The following is a 15,525-nucleotide window of genomic DNA, read 5'->3' as shown; positions in this document are numbered from 1 at the left end:
AGTGATAGTAGTAGGAGTGACAGTAGTAGTAGGAGTAGTGATAGTAGTAGGAGTGACAGTAGTAGTAGGAGTAGTGATAGTAGTAGGAGTGACAGTAGTAGTAGAAGTAGTGATAGTAGTAGGAGTGACAGTAGTAGTAGAAGTAGTAGGACAGGTGGTGATGTTAATGGCCTCTGGTATCCAGAACTTCATCATGTCTTTAATAAATGTGACTGAAAAATATCAATAAACATGCTTTCAGACAATGTCCCTTTTACTCTAGTGCGACAACAGCATATTACAGTAAATTAATTCATTAATGCATGAATAATAACCTGAAATAGAAAACTCCTTTGTATGGTGCTCTCCACTTGGCTTCGATGAATGTCTTGGCTTGGTTGTTTGGTTGGGTAACAGCAGCTGCCTACACACACATTTTACAGTCATGGACTGACTGACATCAAAGGTGTCATACAGTTCATTTCAAAGCACCTTAGCTTGATGACACCTTTTTACCAGTATCATTGTCTGATCATGAGACTGATGTTTGACCATGTGAGATGAGGAATAAGAAGGGTAAAAGAAACTGCAATAAGAGGGTAACTAAGCAACAAGAGGGGGAAAACACTTCTATTAGAGCAGACTCACTGGATTCCCACCGCACTGAAGAAGGCGGCTATGAGCGGGAGTGAGCAGAGTGAAGGTGCCAGCAGCAGGTCCATCCTGTGATTCCCTAGCCTCCAACAGAAACCCTTTAAACTTTGTGGCAGGATCAGCTTTGAGTGACACTGTAACACATTAATAGAAACAGACTGGTTCATTATTTTCAAACACAAAAATAGTAATCTATTGTAGGAGGTACCAACTATACTGAACAAAAATATAAATGCAATGTGTAAAGTTTTGGTCGCATGTTTCATGAACTGAAATAAAAGATCCCAGACATTTTCCTTATGCACCTAAAGTTTCTCTCAAAGTATGTGCACAAATTTGTTTATGGCCCTTTAAGTGAGCATTTCTTTTTTGCCAAGATAATCCATCCACCTGACAGTTGTGGCATATCAAGAAGCTGATTAAACAGTATGATCATTATACAGATGCACCTTGTACTGGGGACAATAAAAGGCCACTTTAAAATGTGCAATTTTGAAACACAACCCAATGCCACAGATGTCTCAAGTTGAGGGAGTGTGCAATTGGCATGCTGATTGCAGGAATGTCCACCAGAGAATGTAATGTTTATCTCATTACCATAAGCCGCCTCCAACGTCGTTTTAGAGAATTTGGCACTACATCCAACTTGCCTCACAACAGACCATGTGTAACCACGCCAGCCCAGGACCTCCATATCCAGCTTCTTCACCTGTGGAATCGTCTGAGACCAGCCATCCGAACAGCTGATGAAACTGTGGGTTTGCACAACCAAGGAATCTCTGCACAAACTGTCAGAAACCGTCTCAGGGAAGCTCATCTGCATGCTTGTCATCCTCATCAGGGTGTTGACCTGACTGCAGTTCGGCGTCGTAACCGACTTCAGTGGGAAAATGCTCACCTTCAATGGCCACTGGCACGCTGGAGAAGTGTGCTCTTCATGGATGAATTCCGGTTTCAACGGTACCGGGAAGATGGCAGACAGCATGTATGTTGTCTTGTGGGCGAGCGGTTTGCTGATGTCAACGTTTTGAACCGAGTGCCCCATGGTGGCGGTGGGATTGTGGTATGGGCAGGCATGAGCTACGGACAACGAACACAATTGCAATTTATTGATGGAAAATTTTATGCACAGAGATACCATGACGAGATCCTGAGTCCCATTGTCATGCCATTCATCCTGCTCCATCGCCTCATGTTTCAGCATTATAATGCACGGCCTCATGACGCAAGGCTCTGTACACAATTCCTGGAAGTTGAAAATATCCCAGTTCTACCTGCACACTCACCAGACATGTCACCCATTGAGCATGTTTGGGATGCTGTGGATCAATGTGTACAACAGCGCTTTCCAGTTCCCATCAATATCCAGTAACATCGCACATCCATTGAAGAGGAGTGGGACAACATTCCACAGGCCACAATCAACAGCCTGATCAACTCTATGTGAAGGAGATGTGTCATCCTGCATGAGGCAAATGGTGGTCACATAAGATACTGACTGGTTTTCTGATCCACGCCCCTACCTTTTCTTTTGTAATTCCCAGTCATGTGAAATCCATAGATTTCCTTATATGAACTGTAACTCAGTCAAATCTTTAAGTCTTGCGTTTTTATATTTTTGTTCAGTGTATAATGTGTTCTGTACCATCCACTATTAGGCTTCACATATATAATACATTATGTAACCTATGGTTCATCAAGCTTGTCTGGGCCCAAGGCCCAGTTAGGCCCAATTAGGGCTGAGTTTACACAGGCAGCCCAATTCAGTTTTTTCCCACTATTTATTATTTTGACCAATCACATTAGATCTTTACGAGTCAGATCTTTTTCAGAGCTGATCTGACTAGTCAAAAGACCAATAAGTGAAAGAAATATCAGAACTGGGCTACCTGTGTAAATGCAGAATATTGCCTTCCATATTCTTAAATGCATTTATTAATTTACTCCAAGGTGCACACATTTATTCACATGCACACAAACACATTCAGGGTGTTTTGATCTTTACCTATAGTTTCATCTCCTGCAGCACTGGAACAGAAATGTTTCGGGACACTAAACGGACCACTCTCAGGTGTGGGAGAACCATGTTGGGGCAACATTGTGTCACAGGACATGGTAACACCACCACCACTAAAACCAGTCACAGTTTCAATGGTGGCAATGCCAATCAAAATGATGAGGACCATTTGGGCGGAGCACATCTGAAAAGCAGGGTGTGTCAAAGCATTGTTTCTTAAAATATCTTAACTTCCACAGTGTGGTAATCTTTATATAAAAGTAAAGTACCCACCATGAGTGTATTTGACCCCCAAACCTTGACTATGGTAGGCTAGGCTACAACAATCAGCTCTACTGTAGAAATTTGAGGATCATTTGTACCCAATCAGTGTTTGATTACTGTATTGTAGACGGGTTGCCTCCCACATTAACAATGTTCCAGTATACTGCCCTAGGTCTGGGATTTCCTGAGACTATCTTTGAGGAGGTTTTAAAATCATATGCAGTGGTACTATTGAGAAAAATGTCAATTAAAGTATGGTGTCCCAGATGCCCACTATCTATGGTTATAACATCTGTCTAGAAAAGACTCCATGCGTTAATAGCCTATGCGGTAAACAGATGACAGTTTACAGACGGCACCAGTGGTTGATTTGGGCCAGAGCTTTCCGGAACACCATACCGGCACTTCTAATTTTGGGGGAATTATGACCTGGCTTGTCTAAAATAAATAGCCTATTGCTGGCACAGATTCACACGCCGAGGCAGAAAAGGTTGATCAAAGCGGAATGAAGGCAGGATCTTCATTGAATAGCAATGGAGAGTGGGCATTCATTCCCTGATTCTGCTTCGTTCCAATGTATTTGCTGCTAGTCTGTGAATCTGTGGGTGACAGTAGGCTGTTCGAGATTGCACAGATTGTAAATGCGCCAGGCTGAAATGGCATGATGCGCTGTTCCAAATGGTCAAATTAGGGTTTGTAAACAGTGGCGGAACATGAGTTTTATACATGGGGTGGCCAAGGATACTTCAGGGGTTCCATAGACCATGGCAGAAAATGAGTGTGTAATCCTAACCTGGCGTCTAAGGAGCATGAATGAATCCTATGATTGCTGATTAGAGGTATAAGTGATATCCCTTAACTCGGAGTTCTTCAATGTGGCAGATAATGTAGTCCAAAAGGGTTACTTTACTGTAATTATTTAACATACTATGAATAGTCAGTGTCTCTACCTCAGAACTGCAGCTCAATTTCTTTCGCTCTCACAAAAACACACACAAGAGATTTTGGTCACTGTTATCATGAATATATAATCTGGGTCTATAAGTGTTGAACATCCAAAATATTTTCTGAAAATAAAGCTCAAGCACCAAGGAGATAAGATAGCATTTGTGTGTTACATAATTTGCATAGGTTATTTACATTTTTTTTATTTTTACAAAAAACAATTTGACATCCCAGGTATCAAGCAGAAATGGATATTTAAAATAATTTTGGTATCCATCAATATTACAAACTTACAGTATCATATTTATGCTCATATATATTATGTTAACTAATAGCAAAGAAAAGTTTCACAACTTAAATCTGTGTGACATGATACCCTTTGGATTTATAATTTTGTGTTTCGTTCTAGTACACAGTGCAGGTTTTTATCCTAGTGTTACTGTAATTTAATTATGCCAATGTTCTTTCATCAATTGAAAGCCCTTAATCTATTTTATGAGAATTTGTAAGATTTCTTGTTTGCATAAAATAGAAGCAGACCAGTCTTTCAATAATAGGTAATAGAATTTATTCTCGGAGCGCGCTCCCACTTAATCACGTGCAGCAGTTTATATACAGATCATGACGCCATTGCATTGCTTTAACAGAATCCCCTCCTCTCGGAGGGACAAAGTGAGGTGAAAAGTTCATTCTAACTTACTAACACACTCCCAGATAACTTTTGACCCCTCAACATTATCGATCACCACTGAACTGACAGTTTTAATTAAGAGAAAACCTAGGAATGCACTCACTGCCTTATCTAAAAATTAAGTTTCAGTAGGGTCAACCATAGGCTAACGACCTTGTTTACACAGTCCAACCCATTTGTTTCTGCCTAGTTGGAATGGTGTTCATTAACTTTTTATTACTCCTTGTCCGTGTCACACAATCCCTTCTTATGAACTCATATTGTCAATCACTTATAAAACAGAGTATAAGTTTACTTAGTTACAATTCTATTTAAAATGGGGATATTGTTTATTCATTTATCCATAATAAATTCAACACCTAGGTAGATTTATAAACAACATAATTCGAGGTGACTTAACCTGTCATCAACCATTGTTGTCCTAAGGTGGGTTTTAATCAGTTATAAAGCTGAGAAGCTTCTCACGCAAGACGCACTGCTGACTGGTGTAACAACAGAAATCTTACAAAGTCGAAATAGCTCATGTGAGACCTCTTTAGAAGGTTCTAGAAACACAACAAAGTCAAAGACAGTAGACGGTCTGTCCCTTCCACTTTTCTCTCTTATCAAGAAGCCGCTTGGTTTGATGAACCTCATGTTTGAAGGTCTGAGCAAAGGCAAACAGAGGCTCCTCATTCAAGAATGTTGTACTCTTTGGGTTGAGAGATTGGACCCCTTGCATTATCTCGCAATTCTTCTTTGAATAACACCTCTGCAGCTCTGCTGTGAGACTGTCAAGCACCTGATAAAAGATAGCTCTTTGGAAGCTCTCACCATAACTTTGGTCACTATTTTTCTGTCCTACAGTGCTCATGTAACGGATGTGAAACGCTAGCTTAGTTAGCGGTGGTGCACGCTAAATAGTGTTTCAATCGGTGACGTCACTTGCTCTGAGACCTTGAAGTAGTGGTTCCCCTTGCTCTGCAAGGGCCGCGGCTTTTGTGGAGCGATGGTAACGATGCTTCGTGGGTGACTGTTGTTGATGTGTGCAGAGGGTCCCTGGTTCGCGCCCGGGTATTGGCGAGGGGATGGTCTATAGTTATACTGTTACACTCATCATCAATGAGTCGTGAAATCTTAAGCTTGTTTTAGGCCGTCTTTTACACACTGTTTGTACACTTATTTTACAGTGCTCTGCAATCTCTTCAACCTCTTTCCATAGTTCTCCATAGTAACCCTCACTTCTGTAGTCCTGTAATGTGTCTGTAAGGGCAACTACTAGACCCACAGCACCTACTAGACCCACAGCACCTACTAGACCCACAGCACCTACTAGACCCACAGCACCTACTAGATCCACAGCCCTTGTGAGGTCAAGAGAGCTTGATTGGAGCATGTCAGGAAGACATTTGGCATCACCAAGCACTTTCCAAAAGGTAACCAAAAGTCCTATGGAATGTAAACCTATCTGAGAAAGAAGGCCCCTTGCCTCCACTGATCTACAGTGGGGCAAAAAAGTATTTAGTCAGCCACCTATTGTGCAAATTCTCCCACTTAAAAAGATGAGGCCTGTAATTTTCATCATTGGTACACTAATGTTTCTATTATATTATTTGCCGTTTTCGTGACTGCAATTTCCGGCCGATTTCTCAGCCAAACGTGAAGAACAAACGGAGCTATTTCGCCTACAAAAATAATATTTGGAAAAAAGGAACATTTGCTATCTAACTGGGAGTCTCGTGAGTGAAAACATACAGCTGGACAAAATGTCTAGCTTTGGCTGTAAAGCATATTTTGAAAATCTGAGATGACAGGGTGATTAACAAAAGGCTAAGCTGTGTCTCAATATATTTCATTTGTGATTTTCATGAATAGGAACATTTTCTAGGGATATTTATGTCCGTTGCGTTATGCTAATTAGTGTCAGGCAATGATTACGCTCCCGCATGCGGGATGGGGAGTCAAGAGGTTAAGAAAGCAAAGGCTAGCTTTTTCAAGCAGAAATTTCCATCCTTGCAGCACTAATTCCAAAAAGTTTTGGGACACTGTAAAGTCCATGGAGAATAAGAACACCTCCTCCCAGCTGCCCACTGCACTGAGGCTAGGAAACACTCACTACCGATAAATCCACGATAATCGAGAATTTCAATAAGCATTTTTCTACGGCTGGCCATGCTTGCCACCTGGCTACCCTAACCTCGGCCAACAGCTCTGCACCCCTGGCCCATCCCCCCGCTTCTCCTTCACCCAAATCCAGACAGCTGATGTTCTGAAAGAGCCGCAAAATCTGTATCCCTACAAATCAGCTGGGCTAGACAATCTGGACCCTCTTCCTAAAATTATCCGCCGCCATTGTTGCTACCCTTATTACTAGTCTGTTCAACCTCTTTCGTATCATCTGAGATTCCTAAAGATTGGAAAGCGGCCACAGTCATCCCCCTCTTCAAAGGGGGAGACACTCTAGACCCAAATTGTTACAGACCTATATCCATCCTGCCCTGCCTTTCTAAAGTCTTCGAAAGTCAAGTGAGGGAACAGATCACCGACCATTTTGAATCCCACCGTACCTTCGCTGCTATGCAATCCGGATTCTGGGCTGGTCACGGGTCCAAAACGATATCATTATCGCCATCGATAAGTACCGTACTGTGCAGCAGTCTTCATCGACCTGGCCAAGGCTTTCGACTCTGTCAATCACCTCATTCTTATCGGCAGACTCAACAGCCTTGGTTTCTCTAATGACTGACTTGCCTGGTTCACCAACTACTTCTCAGATAGAGTTCAGTGTGTCAAATCGGAGGGCCTGTTGTCCGGACCTCTGGCAGTCTCTTTGGGAGCACCACAGGGTTCAATTCTCGGGCCGACTCTCTTCTCTGTATACATCAATGATGTCGCTCTTGCTGCGGGTGATTCTCTGATGCACCTCTATGCAGATGACACCATTCTATATACATTGGGCCCTTCTTTGGACACTTGACAAACCTCCAAACAAGCTTCAACACCATACAACACACCTTCCGTGGCCTCCAACTGCTCTTAAATGCTAGTAAAATTAAATGCATGCTCTTCAACCGATCGCTGCCCTTACCAGCCCGCCCGACTAGCATCACTACGCTGGACGGTTCTGACTTAGAATATGTGCTCAACTATAAATACCTAGGTGTCTGGTTAGACTGTAAACTCTCCTTCGACTCACATTAAGCATCTCCAATCCAAAATTAAATCTCGAATCGGCTTCCTATTTTGCAACAAAGCCTCCTTCACTCATGCAGCCAAACATACCCTAGTAAAACTGACTATCCTACCGATCCTTGACTTCGGTGATGTCATTTACAAAATAGCCTCCAACACTACTCAGCAAATTGGATGCAGTCCATCACAGTGCCATCCGTTTTGTTACCAAAGCCCCATATAGTACAACCTACCACTGCGACCTGTATGCTCCCGTTGGCTGGTCTTCGCTTCATATTCGTCGCCAAACCCACTGGCTCCAGGTCATCTATAAGTCTTTGCTAGGTAAAGCTCCGCCTTATCTCAGCTCACTGGTCACCATAGCAACAACCACACGTAGCACACGCTCCAGCAGGTATATTTCACTGGTCATTCCCAAAGCCAACACCTTGTTGGGCCACCTTTCCTTCCAGTTCTCTGCTGCAAATGACTAGAATGAATTGCAAAAATCACTGAAGTTGGAGACTATAATCTCCGTCACTAACTTTAAGCGTCAGCTATCAGAGCAGCTTACCGATCGCTGCAGCTGTACACAGCCCATCTGTAAATAGCCCATCCAACCAACTACGAACCTAATCCCCATTTTTGTTTTTCTGCTCTTTTGCACACCAGTATTTCTTCTTGCACATCTATCACTCCACGGTAAATTGTAATTACTTCACAACTATGGCCTATTTATTGCCTTACCTCCATTCATTTGGGGCGGCAGGGTAGCCTAGTGGTTAGAGCGTTGGACTAGTAACCGAAAGGTTGCAAGTTCGAATCACCGAGCTGACAAGGTACAAATCTGTCGTTCTGCCCCTGAACAGGCAGTTAACCCACTGTTCCCCAGGCCGTCATTGAAAATAAGAATTTGTTCTTAACTGACTTGCCTAGTAAAATAAAGGGAAAATGTAAAAAAAATTGCACACATTCTATACAGATTTTTTTATTGTGTTATTGACTGTACTTTTGTTTATCCCATGTGTTACTCTGTTGTTTTTGTCGCACTGCTTTGCTTTATCTTGGCCAGGTCGCAGTTGTAAATGAGAACTTGTAAATGAGAACTTCTCAACTGGCCTACCTGGTGAAATAAAAATGAAATAAAAAAAATTAACTAAACATTCATATACGCATGTATTACTAGCACAGATGTAAACAATGTAAGGTTAAATTGGGAACCGATCTCTCTTATCTGATTAGCTGTCTGTTAATGGAGCCAAAGGTCTAACAATAACTTACAGAGACTCAACTCACGTATAAGTTGTTCAGGAAACCTAAACCTGATGCTAAACATTAAAACTTACTTCATATGTGATGCTTTCGCCAATTGCGAAAAGAGCTCGTGGAGATGTGGAAATATTCTCTCTTCTGTATGTTCTTCTTATTCATGTGTATCTTGCAAGCAATGTTATAATTCTCACTTCCTCGTCCTCAATTTAAAAACGTCAAAATAAATGCTTCTTTCAACAAGGAGCTACTGCCAGTAGCGAATTACATTTTGGGGTGTCCAGTGCCACCCCGGACACACCTCTGGCTCCGCCCCTGTTTGTAAGCTCATGATAAGTAATGGAAATTAGTTTAATAATTGGTGTTAATATAATTCATGAAAGCACACTATTGAATATGATCAATCAATAAAAATAAAAACATATCAGGCATTATAGGAATGACCCTTCAGTACATGTCTGTGGTGCTGCATGTGTGCCATTGTGAGTGGGCCGTTGCCCGAGGAGAGAGAGTGCAACATTTCAGCAGCAGGTATGAAATAATGACAGACTAACAACTTGCTGTGCATAGAGCTCCCCTGAAACATGAATAGTTGCAACCCAATTTCACTCAATTCGTGGAAATATGTACAAAAAGTTTTTCTGCAGTTGGTGTGTTTTTGTGGAGCCTACATTACACAATTTTATTCAATGCATTTAATACAAGGCTCCACTTTTTTGTTTACATTACACCAGTTCTTTCATAATGCATTTTATACGAGGCTATTTAGAATTTTATTCCATCTCAAGTCAAGGACTGGGTGGCACTTGGACAGTCAGCGACAGTACATTACACAGTGGTGTAAAGTATTTAGGTTTAAAAAAAAGTTTAAAGTACTACTTAAGTTGTTTTTGGGGGGTATCCGTACTTTACTTTTTAAATTTGACAACTTTTACTTTACTACATTCCCAATGAAAATAATGTACTTTTTACTTCATATTTTTTCCCTGACACCCAAAAGTACTCTTTATATTTTGAATGCTTAGCAGGACAGGAAGATGGTCTAATTCACACATCAAGAGAACACAAATACTTAATTTTCCCCTGGCTATCTGTAGATTTAAAAAACAAGAAAATGGTTCCTTATGGTTGGCTTAATATAAGAAACTTGAAATTATTTATACTTTTGATACTTAAGTATATTTCAAACTAAATACTTTGACTTTTACTCAAGTTGGATTTTACTGGGAGTCTTTCACTTGAACTTGAGTAATTTTCTATTGAGGTATTTTTACTTTTACTCAAGTATGACAATTGGGTACTTTTTCCACCATATCTAAGGCTGATAATGGAATGAAAAACGGAAAAACTGAATTCAAGATTTTTTTTTATTTCTTACCTTGTTTAAGGAAGGAGTATCGTACCTTTCCAACGCGACTGAAAATGGAATGCCAATAAGGAAGTATGCCAAAGAGCTGTGCAAACAGACATGACATTTAAAAATCGTAGTAGATAGAAATTCCGGGTCAAATCACCAAATTTGGTAGATGAATTCCAATTCCTATTTCTTACATATTTGACTGATCTGACCTTGACATTCCACAGTTCCTGAAATAGTTCCACAAACAGGTGTAAGTAGCCAAGTGTGATCCCACTTCTGACACTAGTGTAATGAAATCAAATAAAATGTTACTCTTCACATGCTTCGTAAACAACAGGTGTAGACTAACAGTGAAATGCTTACTTTACGGGCCCTTTGTCAACAATGCAGAGAAAGAAAATAGAGAAATAATGGAAACGTGGTAATAGTAATAATAAATACAATGAGTAACGATAACTTGGCTATATACATGTGATACCAGTACAGGGTCAATGTTCAAGGGTATGAGTTAATTGAGGTAGATACACTACTAAAGTATGTGGACACCTGCACGTCGAACATCTCATTCCAAAATCATGGTCATTAATATGGAGTTGGTCCACCCCTTTGCAGCTATAACAGCCTTCACTCTTCTGGGAAGGTTTTCCACTTGATGTTGGAACATTGCTGTGGGGACTTGTTTCCATTCAGCCACAAGAGCATTAGTGAGGTTGAGCACTGATGTTGGGAAATTAGGTCTGGCTCGCAGTCGGCGTTCCAATTCATCCAAAAGGTGTTTGATGGAGTTGAGGTCAGGGCTCTGTGCAGGCCAGTCAAGTTCTTCCACAACGATCTCGACAAACCATCCAAACCACTGTATGGATCTCGCTTTGTGTACAAGTGTTTGCGGCCTCGTTTAACTCTAAAGCAAGAGGAACTGCAATTTTGATAAGTAGATACATCCCCTTTTGTGTCAGCAACACCATGTCTGCTCCCTCAGGCAGGTTTGTTTTGTTGCAGGGGCATATTTATTCAGTCTTGGACCCTATTGAATATTTATGCTCCTAACTTCGACGACCATATGTTTATTCAGAATGTCTTCCTTCAGGTTTCTCAAGCCCCACCAGAATGGCTACTGGCTGGTGGAGATTTAAATCTTTGTTCAGATACAGTTCTTGATTGTTCCTCCGATAAACCCTCCCCTCTTACCAAAGCTGCCAAGCTCCACCATGTCATTCTTGAAGGATCTACATATACTAGACATCTGGAGACAGATGCACCCACAGGATAGGAACTACTCTTTTTATTCACACCCACACAACACACACACGCATAGATAGCAAAAGTTATCAACCCAACTGTTTCATAGAGTGTTAGATACCGATTATCTCCCCAGATTGCTAATACCAGAGGAGAATGGTCACTAAGCAATCTCCATTCCTACCAAGCATGTATAGATGGAGACTAAATTCTACACTCCCCAAGCAACCTGCATTCATCAAAGAGCAGATCAATATTTTTACTTTGACAAATAAATCCTCTGGTCCTGACAGTTTCATTCTTTGGGACACATTGAAAGTCTGATGGGAAAGGCTCATTGACTGGACTAAAGGGTTGAAAAGAAAACACTGTGCCTAACTGAATGACCTTAAATCTGAAATCTTTGAGCTAGAGAAAACTTACCAAAGGGGCCAGACTAAAGACCTATAAAGGCTTTTGGTGAATAAATAACTGAAATATAATGCTCTGAACACGTATCAAGCTGAGAGGGGCATTACTAAATCAAAACAGCGTTACTATGAACTAGGAGAGAAAGCACACAGTGTTGGCATGGCAACTGAAAGCAGAGGAAAGTAAGAGGACAATTAATGCTATAGAAACTCTCACTAATGAGATCTTTTGACCCTACTGAAATGAATTATACTTAAGAAATACTACGAGGTCCTCTATACTTCAAATCAAAATCAAATCAAATGTATTTATATAGCCCCTTACATCAGCTGATATCTCAAAGTGCTGTACAGAAACCCAGCCTAAAAACCCAAACAGCAAGCAATGCAGGTGTAGAAGCACGGTGGCTAGGAAAAACTCCCTAGAAAGGCCAAAACCTAGGAAGAAACCTAGAGAGGAACCAGGCTATGAGGGGTGGCCAGTCCTCTTCTGGCTGTGCCGGGTGGAGATTATAACAGAACATGGCAAAGATGTTCAAATGTTCATAAATGACCAGCATGGTCAAGTAATAATAATCACAGTAGTTGTCGAGGGTGCAGCAAGTCAGCACCTCAGGAGTAAATGTCAGTTGGCTACTTCCCAATCAAGCAATGATCTATCAGAGATCAACTCTTCTCTCCTTGCTCAACCTCCCTTGCCTGTCAGAGGAAGACAGAGCGCACCTGAGCGAACAGTTCTCAGTCCCTGAATTGTTGGAGGACATTAAATCTTTACCTTCTAATAAATCTCCTGGCTTCCCTCCAGAGAACTATAAAGAACTCAAGTGGCTGTTGGTCCCCTACCTTATGGAGGTACTTTAAAAAGCCGGGGGAGGACAACTGCTTTCCAGTCTTTCACTCAACTGTGATTACAGTAATTCACAAGGAAGGGGAAACCCCGCTAAAGTGTCCCTCCTATTGACCAATCTCTCTCCTTAAAACAGATTGTAAACTGGTCACCAAGATGCTACCTAAGAGACTGGAGTCATGCCTCCCCCTGTTGGTCAATCCAGATCTTACTGGATCCATAGTTAATAGATTGTCCTCCAATAATCTCAGAAGGTTCTTTGATATATTTCACAGAAAAACAAAATAGCTAGTGTCGCAGTCTCCCTCAACGCTGAAAAGGTCTTTGATGGTCACATCTCCTCACGTTTTGGAAAAGTATGGTGTTTGTAAACTTGATGAAATCACTCAAATCTTCTAAAAGTAGTATTGCTACGAATGAGATTACTTCCTCTTTCCTTTAGGGGGAACAGATAGTTGCCCTTTTAGCCCCCACCTCTTCACCCTTGTCATTGAACTGTTGGCGGAGGCCGTTAGAACGGGCCCTGACATACAGTGCATTAGGGAAGTATTCAGACCCCTTGACCTTTTCAAAATGTTGTTACGTTACAGCCTTATTCTAAAATTGATTAAATAAAATGTCTTCCTCACTCTACCCACAATGCCCCATAATGACAAAGCGAAAACATGTTGACATTTTTGCACATTTATGAAAAATAAGTATCATATTTACGTAAGTATTCAGACCCTTTGCTATGAGACTAATTTGAGCTCAGGTGTGTAATGTTTCCATTGATCACCCTTGAGGTGTTTCTGCAACTTGATTGGAGTCCACCTGTGATAAATTCAATTGATTGGACATGATTTGGAAAGGCACAGACCTGTCTATTTAAGGTCCCACAGTTGACAGTGCATGTCAGAGCAAAAACCCATCCATGAGGTTGAAGGAATTGTCCGTAGCGCTCTGAGACAGGATTGTTTTCAGGGCACAGATCTGGGGAAGGGTACCAAAAAATGTCTGCAGTATTGAAGGATCATGCTGTGGGGATGTTTTCAGCAGCAGGAACTGGGAGACTAGTCAGGATCGAGGGAAAGATTAATGGAGCAAAGGACAGAGATCCTTGATGAAAACCTGCTCCAGAGCGCTCAGGAACTCAGACTTGGGCGAATGTTCACTTTCCAACAGGACAACGACCCTAATCACACAGCCAAGACAACGCAGGAGTGGCTTCGGGACAAGTCTCTGAATGTCCTTGTGTGGCCCAGCCAGAGCCCGGACTTGAACCTGATCGAACATCTCTGGAGAGACCTGAAAATTGCTGTGCAGCGACTCTACCCATCAAACCTGACAGAGCTTGTGAGGGTCTGCAGAGAAGAATGAGAGAAATTCCCCAAATACAGCTGTGCCAAGCTTGTAGCGTCATACTCAAGAAGACTCTAGGCTGTAATCACTGCCAAAGGGGCTTCAACATAGTACTGAGTAAAGGGTCTGAATACTTATGTAAATTATATATTTCAGTTTTGTATTTTTAATACGTTAGCAAAAAATTCTAAAAGGCTGTTTTTGCTTTGTCATAGTGGGGTATTGTGTTTAGATGAATGATTATTTGTTTTTATATTTATACATACACACATTTTAGAATAAGGCTGTAACGTAACAATATGTCAAGGGGTCTGAATACTTTCCGAATGCACAGTACATGGCTTTGAGATGGGCCCCCATACCCATAAGTTAACGCTTTTTGAGGACGACCTGATCTTATTTATAACAAACCCAGAACATCCACTCACTTATAGAACCTATTACAGTATTTTAGTTCTTTCTCTGGATATAAGGTCAATTTTGATTAAAATCTTACTGTTGTCTGTCTTTGACCATCATACCATTAAGCATCAGTTGCCTTTTAGACGGTCGCCTATGGGCTTCACATAGTTGGGTAGAATGGTGGATGGTAACCTGAAGAACCTCTACACGCAATCTGGCTGGCTTGTTGCAAAAGGTGGAGGGTGACCTGTGTAAATGGATGGACTTGGCTCTCTCTCTAATGGGTAGAATTCAAATGAATATCCTGCCCACAATTCTATATTTGTTTCAATCTCTCCCCATCCCTGTATCCGCAGCATTCTTTTCCTCTTGACAAGCTGACCAGACAGTTTGTGGCACAGCAAAACTCCTAGGGTTAGCCTGGACAAACTGACCCTTGATTACAGTCAAGGGGGCTTAAACCTCCCTAATTTCAGAATATATTACTAGGCTGCGCAGTCTAGATTTCTGGCTCAGAGGATTGACAATGGTCCTTCGCTCTCATGGTTGAACTTTGAAAAGTTTGAGGTACATGAGGACACTGGGGCACTGAGACATGAAATCTATTTTTTTTTTAAACTGTCACAGACAACACTTTAATTATACATTCTGTCCTGGTGCAAACTGCATGAGCTGTTCAGACATTTTGTTCCCTTAAAACCTGTTGGGGATAGGGCTGATTGCTGCCCCCTTTGGGGTGATTGCGTGCCCATGGTAAACAGAAAAAAAATCAGTCAAAAATTGCTAATATATGCAATTAAAAATTATTATTGAATAGAAAACTCTAAAGCTTCTAAAACCGTTTAAATTATGTCTGTAAGTAAAGCAGAACTCTCAGGGCACTCATTCTCCCAAACTCTTGTCATCCAAAAAGTTGGCCCAACTTTGACGTCATCGCCCCCACCCTTCCCAAGCACC

The 15,525-nt window shown here is 41.4% G+C and overlaps 1 protein-coding gene across 2 annotated transcripts in view; it reads right to left on the bottom strand.

The window, feature by feature from the left end:
* Window positions 1-15,525, bottom strand: part of LOC109889162 (putative ferric-chelate reductase 1) — a 51,297-nt gene that overhangs the window by 894 nt on the left and 34,878 nt on the right. Inside the window, exons 12-15 of one of the 2 annotated variants that reach the window (XR_004209659.1) lie at window positions 2,639-2,834; window positions 628-767; window positions 315-403; window positions 50-212 (exon numbers count right to left, since the gene is read on the bottom strand). The gene's annotated coding sequence lies outside the window, so the exon portion shown is untranslated. Of the gene's footprint in view, window positions 1-49; window positions 213-314; window positions 404-627; window positions 768-2,638; window positions 2,835-15,525 lie in introns of those variants that run through there. The other variant, XR_004209658.1, reaches the window with a different exon arrangement.

Source organism: Oncorhynchus kisutch, linkage group LG4, assembly GCF_002021735.2.
Source record: "Oncorhynchus kisutch isolate 150728-3 linkage group LG4, Okis_V2, whole genome shotgun sequence".
In the NCBI taxonomy this organism is placed as follows: domain Eukaryota; kingdom Metazoa; phylum Chordata; class Actinopteri; order Salmoniformes; family Salmonidae; genus Oncorhynchus; species Oncorhynchus kisutch.
This window is presented reverse-complemented; position numbering and strand designations above follow the sequence as displayed.